Here is an 8,735-nt window from a genome sequence, read left to right as displayed (position 1 = left end):
TCAACTCGACACAAGCTAAAGATATCTGGAAAGAGAAACTTCAACTGAGAAAATACTTCCTGTAGGCAACTCTGTAGGACATTTTCTTGATCAATGATTCCATGTTGAAGGACCCAACCTACTGGGGGCAGTGCCACCCCAGGCAGAGGGTCCTGAGTTGTATAAGAAACCAGGCTGAACAAACCACAGGAAGCAAGGCAGTAAGCAGCATTCCTCCATGGCTTCTGATTCAGTTCCTGCCTCCAGGTTCCTGTATGACTTCCCTCAGTGGACTGGGACCCAGGATATATAAGCCAAATAAACTCTTTCCTTCCCAAGTTGCTTTTGGTTATGGTGTTTTATCATAGTAATAGAAACCCTAACAAAAGGCTCATGGGATATTGCTGTAACAGACCTGACTGTGTTTGGGAAATGATCGTGGAAGGACTTTGGAACTTTGGACTGGAAAAGCTACTGAATGTTCAGAGCTGGGCTACTGTGGGAACTTAGAAGGCAATGCTGAGATCAGACAGATGATTTAAGTCTGGCTTCTGAATTTTCAGAGGGAGGCTCGAACATCTCTGTAAGACTCTGTCAGGGCTGTTCCATATTTTTAATCGGAACTAGGTGCTAGAGAATCGGCTCAGTGGTTCAGAGCACCTGTTGCTGTTGAAGGGGACCTAAGTTTGATCCCCAATACCACCCACAGGGCAACTTATCACAATCTATAATTCCAGTCCCAGGGGGATCTGATGCCCTCTTCTGACTTTCTAGGGCATCTGACAGGCAGCCATGTGTGCCCATACATCCAAAACCACTCATTCACATAAAATAATAAAAGAAGCTGTGGTTCTGGTCAGCAGAAAATGAAGAGCAGGCTATGTTTAACAAGGAACCAGAACCATTAAAGTGAAACTTGCTTTGCTGAGACAATCAATATTGGCCAGCTGGTGCTGAAGGATCCTCTATGATTAAGAATTGACCAGCATAATTGAAATAACACCATGGAAGTGTTATGCCAGTGTCATCACAAGTACCAAGTACTTTGTACTGGCAGCTGAAATTGGTGATGTATAAGAGTCTCCCAGTTGCTACTGGTTTCGAAGGTATGAAGGAGTGGTGGGGAACAGCTAAGGCTTAGCACTGTGAGAAGCCAGGAGAAGTGCACAGGTAAAGTTGCAGCCCAGTTCCAGCAGCATTTTGGAGATGACAGTACCGTAGATATGGCCATCAGGGACAACAGCAGCTTGTGTCTGAGCATGGGAAATGTACTATGGGTACTGTGGACGGCAGACCCAGGGGTGGAGTTGCTTACTCCTTTAGAGCCCAGATGATCACAATTCCCACACATCCGTCACTGAGCTTTACACTGTTGGATTCGGTTTTGTGTTGACTTGAATGTGACTGTGCCCTGATGATTTGCTCTTGGAGTAGGAAAATATTTAACTAGTTTTGATTTTTATGGGAGCCCACAGTTGAGAGACTTTGGACCTTTAAAGAGACACAGTGTTTTTAAAGAGAAATTTGACTTTTAAAGGTGCTGAAGAATAGAAAGCTGTGGGACTTTTAAGGTTCTTTATGTTTTATATTGTGATATTGATATCAACATGAGATCCTGGGGATAAACAAACAAGGGAAAGCCTGTGGTCTAATAGAGATCCTGTCAGGTTGACAGGATATTGATTATCCTGTTTGGCTTTGTTTGTTTGTTTGTTTGTTTGCTAACTTGACACAAGCTAGAGTTATCTGGGAAGAGAAAGCTCAATTAAGAAAACATCTTCATCAGATGGCTTGTAGGCATAGCTATAGGGACGTTTCTTGCTTAATGATTCATGTACAGGAGCATAGCCCTCTGCAGCAGGGCCAGCCTTGGCTATGGGAATCCTGACTTGCATAAGAAAACAGATTAAGCATGGCATGGGAAACAAAAAAGCCAGTTTCTCCATGGCTTCTGATTGAGTTCCTGCTTCCAGGTTCTGGCTTTTAGTTTCTGCCCAGATTTTCTTCAGATGAAGGGACGAGATGAAAGCCATACGCAAGCTGTGCCAATACCAGCTTGGGCTGAGTAACTTCTCTGTGTTAACTATCCCTAGGCCTAGGCCTGGAATCTTTTAGCCTCTGCACAACCTCTGTACAGAATCTTCCATTCTGACTGATTCAATCCGACTTCCTCTGCTCCTCCCTGAATTGCTCTGCTTGGCCTTATACTAACTTTGGCAATCTGTTCTAATCTTCTGGCTTACCATTCTCTGGCTTGTTCTGCCTTCACCTGTGTTTAGTTTGTCCTCTCTGCCTCTGTCTCTGTAAAACTGTCCTGGTAAAACACTCTCTCTCTCTCTCTCTCTCTCTCTCTCTCTCTCTCTCTCTCACACACACACACACACACACACACACACACACTCCCCACCCCTTTCTGCTCATAAGAAGCCTCTCCTGTGCTGTACTGTCATGTGGGTTGGGCATGTCGTATCTCTGACTCGTTCGTCGAATCTTTCTCTGGTTTGTCACTTTGTGTGCCCTTCAATCAAATGTCAGGTTTGAACATGGCTGCTTCCTTATACAAACTAACCTCACCTTCATTGTTAGAGGTTAAAGGTTTGCATTCTAGCCAGATTATATAGACCTAGAAGTCTTTGAATGAGATCCCTTGTGAAAGCATCCATGTTGTAGGATTAAAGTTCCTCTACAATGGAGTATAACCCGAGAGTCATAGGATGAAATAAACCTTTTCCTCCCCAAGTTGCTTTTGGTCATGGTGTTTTATTACAACAATAGAAACCCTAAATAAGGCAACAACTGACAGAGAAAAATACAAAAGGGTACTTGAAACAAAGATTCAACATGTGGTTAACAGTTTGCTTCAGTGAATATTTCCCTAATTATTAGCCTCTATCATGCAACAAGTTTAAGAAGAATTGATTTCTGATCTAAGTGGGGTTGTGTACACTCAAGTCATCCTCAGACTTATCCTTTTCACATGCTCCATGCTCTGAGTTCTTGATAAGGCACGATACCACTCATTTCTGTAGACCCCACCTTTCTTCTCTACAATCAGGAGAATCTTTGTTCAGGCTCTTGAAAGACGTAGGGGGCTTGAGATCAATGTGATTGCTTAATATAAACTCCTGACAAAATCCATTGATTAATATACCAAATTGATTAAAGTACATCCCAAACTTATGTGTTCCTCCCAGTTAGGACTTTCTGATCCTTGTGAAGTAATGAAGCTTCATTCAAGGAAGTAAAGCAGGAAAAACAGTCTATTATTTCCTTTCGAACTAATGGTAGGCACTTGACAAAGCACTCAAAATACATAATTAAATTGAAGTTATTCCACAGATACATTAAAGGTTTTGGAAAGATATCTTTCTGATCATCAAGGCTGTTGTTTTCTGTTGAATTTTTTCCAAGTAAAATCAACAAACAGTGCCCAGAACCTGCTGGTAGGGGATGTTTGGGTTCCACCAAAAATATGTGAAGTGGTCTCTGGTCTTAAGGAGTTCATTACAGTTGAGGACACAAGCAAACACACCAGATACCAGAACACAGTGAAACACACAGTAAGGTTTAAGATGTTTGTGCCTCAAATAGTTCAGACTTTGAAATCTATGATGTTATCTGAGGGGGGCTTTGGAAGTGGGATGCTTTGGTAGGTGGATGGATCCCCATGGTAAATTTGATCCTGTGAGCCCTCTTGCCTTATTTCTACCATGCAGAAAACAAGGCAAAGGCAAATCAAAAAAACAGAGACATAACCAGAACACGACCCTCCTGGCACTCCGATTTCAGACTCCAGAGCAAGGTCTGTGAGAAAAGCTTATGTTCTGTCTACAGTACTTAGAGTAGCCCCAGAACCAGGACAGGAAGGAAAAGGGACACAGTGGAAGCATTGGTGGGAGGTGAGAGGATTAGAAGAGAAAGGACCAATTAGCAAGAGGTATAATTCTAACAGAGAGTTGAGGGTAAAACCTTGGGTGTTATGGTTATGAAACCAAGTAGACACAAATTCTCCAAGAAGGGGTGGTGCATAATGAGAAGCAAGAGGGAGTTAGGGTAGACTGTGGAAGTAGGCAGACCAAAGTGCCATGCAACTGCCAATCTGACAGTCCTCGTGTACTACCTGGAGCTTCCCAAAACATTTGGCTTCTAAAAATACACAGCCAAGAAAGAAAAACTAACAAAAATAAAGTTATTAGGAAAAATAAAAAATGCAAGGAAGAGAAAAATGTTATTATGCAAAATTACATCTGCCATTGCAGAATATATTACACTTATGGGGAAAAAAAGCATAAGGAGTCACCGAGAATAAAAATTCTGTTGTTTTTCTTCTCTGTTTTCAAGACAGGGTTTTTCCGAGACAGCCCTGGTTGTTCTAGAACTATCAGACTGGCCTCTAAGTCAGAGATCCTCCTGCCTCTGCTTCCCAAGTGCTGGGATTAAAGGTGTATGTCACCACCTCCTGGCAAGGGGGAATCTTGAAAATTAAAATTATAAATTTATTAATGATAAAGAAACTACTATGTAAATAAATCAATGATAAATAGGGTGGCATCTAAGATGATGGGACTGAAGAGAACTGAAAAGCAAATACAAGATTAAAATGTGGTCTGGGATCCAAAAATGGAAAAGAGAAAATTTTAAACGAAGAGAATAAAAACACCAAAGGAATAATTCAAGAAAAACTTTCATATCTGGAAGGTATGTTTCCATGTTGAAAATGACAGTCAGTGCTCAAAAGGCAAACTTCAAAAGATCTATATAAGTTACATCCTCGCGGGATTGCTAAACACCAGAAATAAATGATTTTGAGTTGCTGGGATTGTTGTCACATGACTTTAATCCTAGAACATGGAGGTAGGGACAGGTGAATCTCTTTGAGTTTAAACAGTCCTGATACACACAATGAGAAATCTGTCTAAACAAACAAGCAAACCAGCGAACCAAAAAAAATCTCTAGAAGAAGAAGCAAAAAGTTCCAATTTAAGAGACCGGCAATCAAATGGACAAAGAAACTTCACCTGAGCTCCTAGGACGTTGGATACAGTGGAGCTTAGCCTTAAAATTCTAGAAACAATAATGCCAATACATTGAATCCAGCTGAAATCCAAATGAATCAGACAAAGGAATATTTAATGAAGTCCTCAGAATGCACAGCACATTAGAACACTAGACGGGGTCTTCAGAGTTTGGCAATGAGTAATAGCTACAAATGGAAATCAATAAGCAAATAAACCACCTGGGCACGGAATCCAATAAAGGCGAACAATAAAAAATTTTCTTATGGGGGCTGGAGAGATGGCTCAGTGGTTAAGAGCACCGACTGCTCTTCCTGAGGTCCTGAGTTCAAATCACAGCAACCACATGGTGGCTCACAGCCATCTGTAATGAGATCTGATGCCCTCTTCTGGTGTGTCTGAAGGCAGCTACAGTGTACTCATACAATAAAATAAAATCTTAAAAAAATTTTTTTTCTTATAACCGCATTTAGACATGGCTTCTAATTACACGGTTAGAAGGCAAATAGTAACTAGTAATTTAATAGGAAAGGATGCACACTCACACAGTCCTGTATAATAGGATAGTAAATTCTAAAGGCAGTTATGAGATCAGAGTAAGAGGAGCTGTTGGACAGCCAAATGTTGGATGGAGCTTGGTGACCCTTATGGAAGAGTTGGGGGAAGAACTGTGGGCCCGGAAGGGAATAGGAACTCCACAGGAGGACCAACAAAGTCAACTAACCCGGACCCTTGGGGCTCTCAGAGACTCAACCACCAACCAAAGAGCACACACAGGCTGGACCTAGGATATGCTCTTGTAGCTGGGCTGCCTTGTCTGGCCTCAGTGGGAGAGGGTGCACCTAGCCTTGCAGAGAGTTGATGTGAGAAGGTGGGAGGCTATATTTAGGGATCTCTCCACTCTCTCAGAGGAGAAGGGGAGGGAGGTGGAAGAATGGGATGGGGAGACTGGGAGGGCAGTTGGGATGTAGAGTGAATAAATAAGTTTTAAAATAAAGAAAGAAAGAAAGAAAGAAAGAAAGAAAGAAAGAAAGAAAGAAAGAAAGAAAAAAGAGGGCATGTTGGGAGCAGAGTTGTGTGGTGTGGAAAAAGGCTATTTTTGTTACAAATCTAGAAATACTTGAATTTTTACTCTATTAATTTGGTAAAAGAAAAGCTCTTAAACATTTTAAAGTGGTTAATAAGCAGCAGTAATAGTAGTAGGTAGCATACTTAAGCTCCAACCTGTCTAAGTCTAAAGCTTACAAAAATTATTATACACATCCAGGTCTGGTGGTGAATGCTTTTCATTCTGGTACTCAGGTGGTGGAAACAGGTGGATCTCTGAGTTCAAGACCAGCCCAGTCTGCAGAGTAAGTTCCAGAACAGCCAGGGCTACACAGAGAAACCCTGACTCAAAAAAATAATAATAGTCATTATGGGGCAGTAAGGGCTGTACCAGTAAGAAACTACTTCAAAGTTTCTTTCCTGAGAGACTAGAAAAAAATTGTACCTAGAAATTGGTAGCCACTAAAACTATACTATACTTTGACTGCAGCACATAGAGAAATCAGTCTTAAACCCAGGGGGATGTTTCCCTCCATGCAGGTTGCTAAGAAAGAAAAGACTAATGGTTTTACCCAATACTGGACCCTGTATGCTGCAGTACTGGCCTGCCAAGACAAGATATGCCTACTGGTACAGTCTTGGCACTAATATTTTCCGGTTACTAAGCATTTTCTGACTGGATTTGAAGCCTGCTCCACAGGAGAGAAAAAAAAAAAAACCTTTTTGGCCTGGTATTATAACCTCAGTCAAAAGCCTCTGGCTGGGGAGAACATGGCCCTAGGAGACAGCCTGCCATTGTTACAGTGTTATTTGGTTATGCCTTCAAATTACCTTCTAAATATTTATGCCTATACTCTGACACATGAGCTGCTCCCAGCTCTGGTCGGCAAAGCTTCCTTTTGCACTGGGCAGCAGTTGATGGAAAGATACGTAAGTGGTCAAGATGCTGAGGATAAGAGATGAGAGCTCAGCCCCAAATGGGACACCAATATCAACCTCATAATTACCAAGACTTGGGGAACGTGGAGGAAGATGAGGCAAAAAGAATTTAAGAGCCAAAGGGCAGCTATGAAATACTGTTACCTGGACATGACAAGACTACCACAATCATGAACTCAGAATAGCTGTGCTTATCTATACAGGACCTCTACAAGATCCAAGCAAGCCCAAAATTTTAGCATGTGGCTTTAGCCAGGGCTGACGAGCTGCTGCCCATGAATAATTACTGAAGGGACCTTTTGAGGAGGTGGCCACACATAGGTTTCCCATGCTCACTTTCCTTATCAATCATCTCCCCGGGGCTGGAGAGATGGCTCAGTGATTAAGAGCACTGACTGCTCTTCCAGAGGTCCTGAGTTCAATTCCCAGCAACCACATGGTGGCTCACAACCATCTGTAATGGGATTTGATGCCCTCTTCTGGTGTGTCTGTAGACAGCTACAGTGTGCTCATATACATTAAATAAATAAATCTTTTTTAAAAAAAAATCTCCCCTCCAAAATATCCCTTTCAACTTCATATTTTGTTTTCTGTTTTTGTTTTGACAACCCATTGAGTCCAGTTAGCGCTGCCCAAATGTGCAGGGATGTGGGGACTACTCGAACCTGGGAAACCTACCAGTGGTCACATCCCCCCAAAAGGTAACCATACCGGCTGGTTTTGTGTGTCAACTTGACACAAGCTGGAGCTATCACAGAGAAATGAGCCTCCATTGAGGAAATGCCTCCATGAGACCCAGCTGGAAGGCATTTTCTCAATTAGTGATCAAGGTGTGGTGGGGACAGCCCATTGTGGGTGGTGCTGTCCCTGGGCTGGTAGTCTTGGGTTCTTTAAGAAAGCAAGCTGAGTGGGGCTGGGGATTTAGCTCAGTGGTTAGAGCGCTTACCTAGGAAGCGCAAGGCCCTGGGTTTGGTCCCCAGCTCCGAAAAAAAGAACCAAAAAAAAAAAAAAAAAAAAAAAAAAGAAAGCAAGCTGAGCAAGCCAGGGGAAGAAAGCCAGGAAGCAGTCCCCTCCGTGGCCTCTGCATCAGCTCCTGCCTCCAAGTTCCTGCCCTGTGAGTTCCTGTCCTGATTTCCTTTGGTGATGAACAGCAGTGTGGAAGTGTAAGCTGAATAAACCCTTTCCTCCTCAACTTGCTTCTTGTTCGTGATGTTTTGTGCAGAAATAGGAACCCTGACTAAGATAGTAACGGTTGTAATGAAGAAGTTCTTCTACAGAGACAGTGAAGACAATGTTGAACTGAATGTCTTTGAATGTAGCAACCAAATGGGTCCACCATTTTATTTGGTGTGGTTCATCTGAAGATAGGAAAGAAGAGAGTCACAGGCACAAAAGCATGGTGCACATTGTTATTTGAATGTTTTACAGTTGGTAAAATGTATCATCTAGGAAGAAGATACCCCTCTTTTTCTGTTAGTCCATGCTGTGTGAGAAACTCTCCAGGACATAGGAGCTCACCAAGACAGGGCAGACAGAAGCCTTGGTTTGAGTAATGATCTGAATCATTAAATTACTCACACTCACACCACTCCTCCCTCCTAATAGAATGAAACAAAGTCTCTTCACATATGTATGGAGCTAGGATTTTCTGTTACTTGCATCAAAAGTATCTGTTTCAGCTTCCACTTATGAAGGCATAATTCCAGTAGAACTTTCCCTCCCACTTTAAACAGCCACAAAGCTTGACAAAAATCT

This window comes from Rattus norvegicus, chromosome 1, assembly GCF_021556685.1.
Source record: "Rattus norvegicus strain SHRSP/BbbUtx chromosome 1, alternate assembly SHRSP_T2T, whole genome shotgun sequence".
NCBI classification, from domain to species: domain Eukaryota; kingdom Metazoa; phylum Chordata; class Mammalia; order Rodentia; family Muridae; genus Rattus; species Rattus norvegicus.
This window is presented reverse-complemented; position numbering follows the sequence as displayed.